At 36.1% G+C, this 12624-nt stretch overlaps 1 protein-coding gene across 1 annotated transcript in view; it reads right to left on the bottom strand.

The window, feature by feature from the left end:
- Window positions 1–12527, bottom strand: part of dnmbp (dynamin binding protein) — a gene marked incomplete at its 3' end in the record, with an annotated part of 64872 nt that extends 52345 nt beyond the window's left edge. The window contains exon 1 of the mRNA XM_073827897.1: window positions 12247–12527. The remainder of the gene's footprint in view (window positions 1–12246) is intronic.
- Window positions 12528–12624: the final 97 nt, after the last annotated feature.

The raw sequence follows: 12624 nt of genomic DNA, 5'->3' as shown, positions 1-12624 counted from the left end.
CCTCCACCGAACACTTAAATTCCCCTCCAGGCAACAGCGATTTAATGGGTTCATTGAGTCCAAAGCGGAATAAGTCCCTCAGCCATACTTCATCATAAAAAGGTACTTGAAGTGATAACCTACGAAACTGTAGTACATAATCCTCAATGGGAAGATCTTCCTGTCGGAGGAGCAGAAGTTGGTCGACTGGGTCCATGTTGTGATGCTGGTGGTTGAATAAAGCCGCTGGATCCGGGTGTGGCGAAGTCTTCTGTCACAAGGAGGAGTCAGAGACGTGCGGATCCATTTGCAAGGCTTTATAGAATAGTCAACAAGCAGGAGTAAACGCCAGGAAACAGGAACAACGTAGGTAATCCGGGAAACAGTTCAATAATCAAGCAGTGGTCGCAAATGGCAGGCAGCAGGAATCAATAACGGGGTACACAGTCCAGAGTCATACACAGGCAATCCAATCCAGAGAAACACGCTTAGAATAATGACCATGGGAACAATTAGACTTCGCAAGGTGGCTGTGTGTGAGAGTGGCTTAAATGCAGTCAGTAAATGTGAAACAGGTGTTTGCAGCAATCAGATCAGTGGGAAATGAGGAACAGATGTGTGCAGTGATTGGTGCAGTGGCTTATGGGGATTGTAGTCCATGAAGTGTGGTGCAAGAGTTCATGATGACAGGGAAGACCAGATACGTTACAACACAATTGTGAGTTATTAAGTGAGAATCATGAGATAAACTTGCAATTCTGAGAACATATCAGTCTTTTTGTCCCCTCAAAATTATCACTTTCAATCGCAATTGTGAGTTAATATCTCACAATTCTGGGGGAAAAAAAAGTAAAAATTGCAAGAAACAAATCAGAATTTCAAGAAATAAAGTCAGAATTGTGAGAAAAAAAATCAGAAATGTGAGATATAAACTCAAATTTGCAAGAAAAAAGTCACAGTTCTGACTTTTTCATCGCAAATGCGAGACTTTTCTCAGAATTGCGTCATACAAACTTGCAATTTTGTCTTTTTTTCTTAGAACTGTAAGATGTAAACTCATCATTTGGAGAAATTAAGGCAAAATTGTGTGATATAAACTAATTACAAGTTATAAAATCAAAATTGCGAGACAAACTCGCAATTCTAAGAAATAAAGGCAGAATTTCAAGATATAAACCTGCAAATCTGAGAAAAGTCAAAATTGTAAATTTATATCTCGCAATTCTGAGAAAAAAAAGTCAGAATTGCAAGAAACAAGTCAGAATGGCAAGAAATAAAGTCAGAATTGCAAGAAACAAGTCAGAATGGCAAGAAATAAAGTCAGAATTGCGAGTAAAAAGTCAGAATTGTGAGATATAAACTCGCAAATGCGAGACTTTTCTCAGAATTGCGTCATACAAACTTGCAATTTTGTCTTTTCTTCTTAGAACTGTAAGATAAACTCGCAATTCTAAGAAATAAAGTCAGAATTGCAAGATATAAACTCACATTGTGACTTTTCTCAGATTTGCAGGTTTATGTCTCGCAATTCTGACTTTATAACACGCAATTGTGAGTTATTAACTGAGAATCGTAAGATAAACTTGCAATTCTGAGAACATATCAGTCTTTTTTCCCCTCGAAATGATCACTTTCAATTGCAATTGCGAGTTTATATCTCACAATTCTGAGAAAAAAAGTCAGAATTGCAAGAAACAAGTCAGAATCGCAAGAAATAAGGTCAGAAACGCATGATATAAACTCGCAATTCTGACTTTTTTCTTGCAAATGCGAGTTTATACCATGCAATTCTGAGAGAAAAAGTCAGAATTGTGAGTGCATATCTTTCAATTTTGACATTATAACTCACAAACGTAAGTGTATATCACGCAATTCTGATTTTATTTCTTGCAATTGTGAATTTATATCATGCAATTCTCCAAAAAAAAGTTAGAATTGTGAGATGAAAAGTCGTAATAATTTATATATAATTTTTATAATATATTTTTTTTAATCAGTGGCGGAAACAGGCTTCCATAGTTCTCTCATGAACCCACAGGAATTTGCAAACTCCACTTTGGGAAACCCTACCTCAGAAATTAAGAAATAAATGGTGTCAATTTTCATTTCATGTAGACTTTTAATATCAAATATATTCTGACTGACTGTGATTTATAGGGATGCACCGGTTGACCGGCCATAAATCGAAACCGGCCGGTTTTTGCATCTAACGCACGATCGGCAACCGGCTGCTTGCTTGTAAAAAATCGGTATTGGAATCGGTCATGAAAAATCATGATCGGTGCATCCCTAGTGATTTAGTTGTCACTGCATTCTCACTTTCTTTGTGGACAAATTACGTGCTGGAAACTTGTTGGATGACGTCAAGTCAGGGCTTAGTATTAAACTCCAGCTAAAGCCCACCCACACATCTGTCTTTAGCCTGGCATACAGGAATAAACATTTGAAGTGCACATATTCATCATTCCTTTCCAAACTCCTCTAAAGCACGTACGTCTCTCTGTCCTTTCTCTTTCTGTATGATTCAGTGTCATGACTAGCTGTGATCCAACTCTGGCTGCAGTCTAAGTGAAAACATCCTTTCCTTGGCCACACAACAACCGTCTTCCTCATCCCTCTCCTGATCCAAGACACTCCCTTAAAAAGTTAAACCATGCCTTTCCTCTTTTTCCGATTCTCTTGCAGTGTTCCCTCTCTGGAACCTGATCTGCTGACTGCCTGCTTTTATTTATTGAACAGGTCTGATTTCATGCCAACAATGGGAGGGGGGTGGGTATGCACAGAGGTGGGTCACTCCCTGCCCCTCTATGCTATTGCAACACATTCAGGACTGGAAGCTTCCATATTGTGGAACAGGTCTGCAGCTTTTTATATTACTGTCAGGTGTTTACGGCATTGGCATTGTGTGTGCCCACAGTCAGGCACGTGAGTGTTGCATCCATTTAAATGCATTCATTTCAAAACAGCCCTAAATGCAGATCATTCCAGATGAGCTCAAACTGATGTGGCTCCTGCGAAAATGCAGCAGATTTTGAACAGATCATGATTGTGGTAATAATGTCACACAAGAAGCAATAAGGCTAATGCAACCCAACCACTCCAGTGAAAGAGGATATCAATTACAGGATGTGGGCTGTGTCTGAAACTGCAAGTCAGTCAAGTACTTAATAGAAAGCGTTTTTGTATAAAGGTACCTCAAAAAAAGTTGTGTGGAAGGCTTGAGACACTGTAACATTGCATCTAATGATCAAGAAACAATTCAAATTAGCTTTAGAGATAACAAATGTTCCAAATGATTAATGAATTCAACAATGTTTTCTCAGTCGAATTGCAATCACTAGTTAAAATGCAACAAAAAAGAAGCATGCTCCAACCCAAAATTGTGATAAACCATGAGGAAATCAGAAGGCACTATCCTATACTGAATCTTGGCAGGATAACCCCTTATTTTGCAACCTACACATATTTTGTATCACGGGGACAATTTGTATTGTATCAATTTGTTTCAAGGGGAAAATATTTTCAACTCCTTCGGTTTTACATGATTCTATTCTCTAATTTAAAGTAACAGCCTAAAAATTACATCATTAAGGAGAAATTAAGTAGACTTTTATGATTCCTTGATTCAATTTGAGTACTCGATTTTTAAAAAAAATCCTCAATTGCATTTTGCCCATGTCAAGTAACTGGCAAAATACCAGAATTGGTGCATTCCATGGATGAGAATCCATGAAACGCATTATTAGACCATTTTCCAAGGTTGCATGATATATTAAACTCATTTAAAAATCATAATAAAGCATAATGCTATGTTGAATTCACAAACGCTAAGATTAAATTAAATAAATATATGCGATGCAGGTTTAATATATGCCTGTCAGAGCGGCTCCATTCACAGTAAATGCTGCTCCACACAAACTGCTGTCATTTACAGGCGTGGGGCATCTCAAATTTTGTAAGGTAAATCATTTATAAACCTATGCAAATACAGGAGACAAATACATCAATATCTTTCTTAAAGGGTAATGAAACCCCCTGTTTTAGCACTGGCTACTCTCACCACAGTGTTGAAAGATGTTGCAAAAGTGGGCGTGGTGCACTCACAGCGCTGCGTGGAGGAGAGGGGAGAGAGATAACACAGACAACTTTGGGTTCAGACAGTTTCATTTCGCTCCCCACGGGTTTAAAACACAAATAAATGCACATCCATTTGCACTATGCATCGAAAACATATATATGAACACGCTGTTGAACATCTAATAACTGTTAAGGCTTATTTTGCTGCGTTTATATAAGCCTTTTGATGGGTTGCGTCAAGGAAAAACCGCTTACACTTAACGTACGCAATCTCATAGTCTCACACGCTGTCGTGAATAATTAAGCGAATCGACTTCTCATAGGATAAGAACAGCGTCATGAATATTTATGAGACACTGACAAGTCATCGATGTACTATAGTCCATCGCCGCGTCACAAACGGTGACGTGAACACAATGTAGATTTTAATCCCGGAAGATGAAAACAGCGCAAAAAAGCTCAAAATTAACCAGTTATCTCTAACAATTAATATTAACAGATGCCAGCGTTACTTTCTATGATGTGCAACACAAACACTTCTGCTAAAATCTCAGAAAAAGTTGTCTGGGGTTTCGTAACCCTTTAATATGCTAACTGTTCATTGCGATTTCAAAATAAAAGCTCAAACCCTCACTCTGAGTTTACATGTTTTAATGTCCACATATTCAAGAAATTACAGTGGCTGTTAGGGCTGTGCAATTAATCGAAATTCGATTTTGATTTCGATTTCGATTTCTGCTTCAAACGATCATGAAAATACAGTATTCGAGATGAAACGATTATTGCGCCCCATTCCGCCTCCTACCAGTGGTGCGCATTTGCTCCTCTATAAAAGCCTAATTTCACATGCAAATCAGCAAAATCATGTAACGTGACTTTCATAAAACGGGACGTGCTTGATTTATTAATGTTTCTTTGATTTTGTGTTTTTAAAAGCGCAAAGGAAAACTTGCGCTGTTCTGTGTATGTGCTGAGAGACGGAGCAGAACACAGACATGTGAAGTTATCTTTTAGCTCAAGGTGCGCAAATAAACGGTCAAATACACGCAAAAATATTTCAAAATGAGGCGCTTGGTGATTATTCATGTAAACCCTTGTCAGTTATGTCTTAAATGATCATAAACAGTTGAGAATGAAAATACATGTGTAACAGTATATTGCATCCGTGTGGCAACTAAAGCGGCAACAAATAATAAATATTCCTTCTACCGTCTATGTGCTTAATATTAATAAAACGTAAAAATACAAAGAGAAAAATCACTCACTGCTCTTGAATGAAGGGCTTTTGTAGTTTAAATAAGAAACAAAGCATGTTTAATTATAACAGTGACGACGCGGTTTTATTTTACATTATAATAATTACATTCAATTTCTGTAGGATTGTTAGACTACTTTAGACTTGCATTCAGTATTTTTTTTTTCTGTTTTGATTAATCTGGAAATTAATCACTAATATAAAGTTTTGGACCCAGTCATAATTGTGTTAAATAATAGTGATTACAATATTGACCAATGGCCAAATTTTAAAGATTGAGTGGAGATTTGAATTAAACAGTGTTTCCCACAGATTAAATTCCGACCGCCACAGATTCAACACCGACCAAAAAAAAAAAAAAAAATCAATACCGACCGTCACATATTGCGTTTCGTTATTCTTTTGTACGCTATTTAAAACACGCAGCGAATTCGTTCAACTGCATTTCCTTTCCTTGCTCTCTCTTCATCTCTCTGTCACTCACGCGTCTCTCCCTCACACACACACACACACACACGCACACGCACACGCACACACCGCATCTGTCTGGATCATCTGTGGAGAGAAGACGGCTGGCGAAAGGTTGGTATCTCGTGAACACTTTTAACACACAATCACAGATTAAAAAGTGCTATAAAATATTTTATATTCTGAATACAATAGTTTCAGTGTGTTGATGTTACTGTAAGTCCCGACCCTTAGCAAACGCGATTGCGCCTTCTTTAGAAAGTTAACTAGTCGCAAGTTTGCGGTAAAATGTAGGCTAGCCTAGTTGGATCCTAGTAGCCTTTAGAATCTTTTTTTAGGAAGCCCCGCAAAATATGGTGCCCTAACAAAAGTTGCAGACTGTGCAGCAAGTAGGCTGTTGTATATGGTGTTAAATAGGCTATATGTCGAACGTCACCTGACCAACCCCGGAAAACAGGTCTCATTGCTTCCGCTTGTCGGAGAACGTGTTAATAGCCGTAATAAATAATGGCGATATCGACGGACTTTTAAGGTAATCAGTTAAACAAGCCAGCTGTTTATTGTGGACGTTTCATTTGATATTTATATATAAATGTTAGTGAAAAGAATAAAAATTTAAAACTTTTATATATCAATCCACATATGTGATGGACATTGGTTATGATCATTTTTAGTGTCTACTTTGAATGAATCTTGAGTAAATCATGTTCATATTTAAAGAGGGATATGCAAAACGCGTGAAGGGGAAGCAACGAGACCTGTTTAGCAGAAAACGGAAGCCTGTTGGGCATAACCCCTATTAATGTAATAAAGTTCTGTGTAACCAATTATTAACATTTTTTTAATTATTAACCTTTAGGAATTAGGAAATCCCTTTAGAGGATTCAATCGTATCCCATCCAATCGTTCTTTTCATGAAAAATCATAAAATTAGTCCATAAGACTCCCTTACTATACATTCTTCTGAAGTCATATAATAGTTTGTGTGAAAAACAGACTGAAATTTAAGTTTTAATTTAAGAAAACTTAACTCAAGCTAAGTAAATGCTGTCCGATTAATGAAGAAAACATTTTTTTGTCAGATCGTTTTAATGAAAATGGTTCACAAAAAGTTTCGAATCTGATATGGTTTTCGAATTGAACACACTGACTCAATGATTCATTCACAGTGGTTTATAGCTCACTAAGGGGAACAACTTAAATTTGTTTATCACACAAATATAGCACACATCATAGCACGATCACATGGATATTTTTATTATACATTTATAGTCCATTTTTGAAATCTGAAAGCTTCAGTTCCCACTCAATGCTGTAAAGAACAACCAGCACAGTTGAAAATAACATGAGTCAACAAATAATGAGAGAAGCTTCATTTTTGTAAGTACTGTCTCTTTAAAGCAGTATTCTCATACGTCATTTACACACGCTCTAACTTCTGTTTCTCAATGCTTCTGCTTTGCTTCCCAGTAATTTAAGACAGCAGAGCTAAAGCTCTCTCTTTCTCTAAACATTCTTGTACAACTCTTACTTCACTTCTCAGAGCACCCTAACTTCCTCATTCCATTGCTTTCTCTAGGTGCCATGTTTCTAGGCTGACGTCTCAAAAACGAGGATGGGAGGTGTATCTTTGGCAGGTCCAAGTGGGGTTTTATGGGGAAATCCAAGGTTCACAAGAGACCATTCCTGCGCAAACATTGTGTCTTGAGAAGCACAACCCAGATGGACACGGTTACTGTGGAGACCAAGAGGTTCGCAGGCCTGTGTGAGAGAGGACTTTCTGAAATGTCACATTCTCCCAGACACACCTCCCCCCACAAACACAACCTTGAGAGGCTGTTCTTTATTTACAGGCTGTGCAGAAAACAATCTCCTACAGAGCATCTAATGAAGCTACTGGACTACGGCCCACCACTGAGGCTCAAAGAAGCTCAAATGATTTGCATGGAGGAATGTTTTTTCAACAGAACATTCAAGAAAAAGAACTATCACACAATTATCTTAAGCCTTTTGAGAGAATGTGAAACACCTAAAATACCAGAAAGCCATTTTTTGACAGCAATGGTTCCTGTTACTGTTTATGAAGTTTGGAGTAACACATTTGCATTAGTGAAATAAGGATCTGAAACAGGTTATTATTACTTTACACGGTGACTAGAGTCATGGTTTAACAGAAAACAAAATACATAGAAGTATATATAAAAGATAAAGACTTTCAATTCAAGAATTGTTCTGCAAACAGAGAACCGTTCTATTTCATTAGATTCAATCTGATTCACAATACATAGGTTTTTAATTTGATTTAAAAGTTGATCAATTATTTCTATTTCCCGATTAGATTAGAATTGAATTCAAATTACAATTCACAGGTTTTTGATTTGATTCAAAATCAGCCTGATTAAAATAACAATGGAATTTATTTTGATTCAATTTAAGAAGGCTTTAGCAAATTCAGAATTATTTGTTTCTATTTGCAATGCAATTCAATTTGATGGGTTTTTGATTTGATTCAAGAATTATTTATTGTTATTTTCATTTCCTGATTAGATTGAATTTAGTTCAATTTACAATTCACAGGTTTTTGATGATTCAAAATCAATTTGATTCAACTAACAATGGATTTTTTTATTCAATTCTATTCACAATTCATAGGTTTTCGACTGATTTCAAGAACAATTTTTTATCTTCAAAATTATTTGATTCTATTTGCAATGAAATTCAATTCGATTTGACAGATTTTTTATTTGATTCAATAATTACTTATCATTTATTCCATTTCCAAATCAGATTCAATTCTATTCATGATTTATAGGTTTTCAATTGAATTCAGAACAATTTTGCAACTTCAGAATTATTTGATTCTATTTGCAATGAAATTCAATTAAATTTGATAGGTTTTTGATTTGATTCAATTATTATTTATTTATCAATTATTGTTTCTATTTCCCCGATTAGATTGGATTTAAGTCAAATTAAAATTCACAGGTTTTTGATGATTCAAAACCAATTTGTTTCAACTAAAAATTGAATTTATTTTAATATAATTCTATTCACGATTCATAGGTTTTCGATTGGATTCAATAACAAAGTTGCAAATTCTGAATTGTTTTATTCTACTTGCAAGAAATTTGTTAGGTTTTTGATTCGAGTCAATTCAAGAGTTATTTAATAATTATAATTTCTATTTCCCGATTAGATTGGATTTAATTCAAGTTACAATTCACAGATTTTTGATTTGATTAAAAATAACTTTTATTCAACTAACAATGGAATTTATTTTGATTAAATTCTATGCACAATTCATAGGTTTTCGATTGGATTCAAGAACGATTTTACAAATTCAGAATTATTTATTCTATTTGCAATAAAATTCAATTTGATTGGTTTTTGATTTGATTCAAGAATTATTTATTAATTAATATTTCTATTTCCTGATTACATTGGATTTACAATTCACATGTTTTTTATTTGATTTAAAATCAATTTGATTAAACAATGGAATTTATTTTGATTACACTCTATTCATGATTCATAGGTTTTTGATTGGATTCAATAACCATTTTGCAAAATTCTGAATTATTTGATTCTATACACAATAAAATTTGATTCAATACTGTTTTTTTTATTTGATTCAAGAAATATTTAATTATTATTTCCCAATTAGATTGATTTTCGACTGGATTCAAGAAAGATTTAGCAAATTCAGAATTATTTAATTATATTTGCAATGAAAATCAATTCAGTTCAAGTTTGATTAATTATTTGATTCTTTATACATAAATTATAAATTGCCATAGTAGCCTATTTTTGAGAACTGTGAGGGCACAAATACTGCACTATTTTTCCATTAATTTGCGAATATAATTAATTTAAATGTTTATATATGCATATATGTCTTACATATTGAATGAAACTTTTTCAAATCATTTTAAACCCATTAATGACCAAAACAAATAATTTTTGATTCCAAAAACTAGCTTCAAGAACAATGTAAACAAATCAGAAGAAATCTTAACTGGAAAATTATTGTTAATCATGACATTTAGCACACTTAAACTACTCCATAGAGAGAAAAATACAGAACTGTTTTGACTTACTTTGTCATTTAGACAACACAAAGTCATATGTTAGCACTGACTCACTTAGAGAGGTGTCATTTAGATCCATGTGAAGCTGGCTATGGATAGAACGGTGATATAAACTACAATCTGGCTCTTACAAACAAAAGACGATCATCCACTGCAGGCCACAACTCATTGTCTTCTCAAAACCCAAAAAGCAAGGACTAAAAAACAATGAACACAGACCATCCAAATGTCACATACATCTCATTTCAACGGTGTACTCTGGTTTTGGGTTCCAAGTTGCACATATGCAAGTCATATGACTTGGCTCCACATGACCTCCATTCTGTACCCTAATCTGACAAGTTAAATTCTTCTTTAAGTCAAAGAGAGAAGGTCATGTGCAATACGAGCAACACAAGCTCCCAAGAACACAGCTGGTGTTCTAGACAAATGGCAGCCATCAGTTGTTGCACGATTAGTAGTATCCACTGAATCTGAATGGTGCATATGACATAAAACAAAGTGATATCAATTACAGCACACAGGCTGAAAACTGCAATGTAAGCTTACTGTTGAGTCAAAGAGTCTCAGGAGACAATAATGCTCTCTCTCATACAAACAATGCCAAATCTCTTTTCCCTGATGATTTAAGATGTCATTTTCCAACGTCAGTTGTGGCTGGAAAAGAATGACAAGAATGTTCCCAACTTTCTTTTCTCTAGAGTACAGAGGAGTGGAGTGAAGTCTCTACATGTTATGAAGATAACCTGCACTCCTCCACAGCGAATCTAATTGAAATGACATCTGCTGATGGAGACAGGTCAACAGCAGCCTGTGTAAAATCACAAAAATAATTCTGAGAGACAGGTGATGTTTTGCAGGACAGCTGTAGAGCATCAATGCATTAGCTGTCATGTTTCAAATACAAGCCACTTCCTATAATATCAACATAACAAGGCTCGAATGACAAGCATGGACAGGGAACACTACTGCTGACTAGATTAATAATTCACGTGCAACAAGGAGCGTAGTCTCTACACATAGTATTCTACAACAAGACCTAAACACTGATGGAGCATTTTTTTCAAAGTGAGTCACTAGAGAGAAAATAGAAGCAGAATATTCAGAGTAATTCAGTTTTGTAGCCTGGTTTGTCCTGTTCCAGTGCATATTTTTAACATCAGGATGTCAACATCTACTAAAGAAAATATGCCTAGACCAGTTTTACAGGTGCTAACTGTATTAGTGAGGTCTGAATGACAAACAACACAACAATGTTTGAACTCATCGGATTACAAAACATACAAATAAGAGTGTTCCGTTAATCTGTGGGTAAATACAGCACCGTTACGCTGGCCAACACCTAGGCAAATCTATTCTGCGCTGATGAATAGCACACATAGTTTGATTTCGGTGAGTGAATAGTGTCACAAAGTCTGACAGACGCTGTGGCTTTCGCAGCAAGAGACAACTGACAACAGTTGCCATCTGACAGGTGACAAGAATGAAACCTACATGCTGTTTAAAACTGGCTTGTGGTCCTTTAAAACCTATGCTTTTTCTGTTCAGTTTGATTGATATGGATATTTATGGTTTACCATAGCTGCCACAGAGTAACCATTTGAGTCAGTCACTGGAATAAATGATCCATGCTTTTGCAAATCCAAGCACAACTAACCTTGCTTAAAACATATTCTAGTCTAAACTGGTCTCCAAGTTTGATGTTGGTGTGTTCGCCGATTTTAGCAATTTTAGCTTGTTGGTGGTCAACCAGTTAGGCCCATTAAACCAGTTTACCTTCAGCCTGGATAGGTTAAGAGAACATTTTAAACCAGCTTAGACCAGCAAAGCATCTTAAGCTGGTTCAAGTTTTTTTGCTTTTGTGTATTTAGTTAACTGAAAGGACCTAATGAACGAATGCGCCCCCTTCAATGAACTACTCAATGTTTTGCGTTTCACGCTTTTAGCTTTTAGGTCATATTGACTGTTAACGAATCCCTTGAGTTAAGATTCATTCAGTGACTCACTTATAACTAACAAAAAAGACTCACTGATATACTGTAAGAGTATAACCTGTTGAAACAGGCACAGAACGAATCGATTCAAAAGATTCGAATCACTGAAAAGATTCGAAATCAACAGCATTAGCGGATACTCCTGTTTTATCAGGGGAAAAAGTAAACAGATGGGCATGCTAATCGATTCTATTCAAATATGTGCCACGGAATTCCCTCAGCACCGCTATGTATGCAAAAAAAACACCAGTGTAACATATTCAAACAGAAGATACAATGTTATAACTGAACCACCCGCGCTTCATTTGTATGTAACCGAGGCTACCGTTAAAACCACTACGAGACTACGTGCTTAACTCAAGATTAAATACAAGATTTCACTTACCTGTGTGATCACAAATGCCCTCAATGCGATTAGACTGCTTTGCTGAAAAGGCTGAAGTAAAAACCGACAGCAAGGGAACTTTCGCTATCCAGTGGATGCTCGTTCGCGTTTTCCTTCTGCCATTAACTTCTATCGTTAAATGTTGCTTAGAAATCAAACATCAGATTAGGGCAACAGGCGTTTCTCCCGCCTGTCATTACTTGGCTCACACGTTGCAGTTGATCCGATCCCGATGGTCATCATCTACGCCACGGCGGGATCAGCTGTCATCCCAATGGAAGTCCCAGCAGGCAGATCCTCAACTCCCTCCATGCTGACATCAACATCAACACACCACCCTCTGCTGCTGACACCAAGCCCGAGCAAAGGGCTGCCTTC

Source organism: Garra rufa, chromosome 22 (assembly GCF_049309525.1).
Source record: "Garra rufa chromosome 22, GarRuf1.0, whole genome shotgun sequence".
Classification (NCBI taxonomy): domain Eukaryota; kingdom Metazoa; phylum Chordata; class Actinopteri; order Cypriniformes; family Cyprinidae; genus Garra; species Garra rufa.
This window is presented reverse-complemented; position numbering and strand designations above follow the sequence as displayed.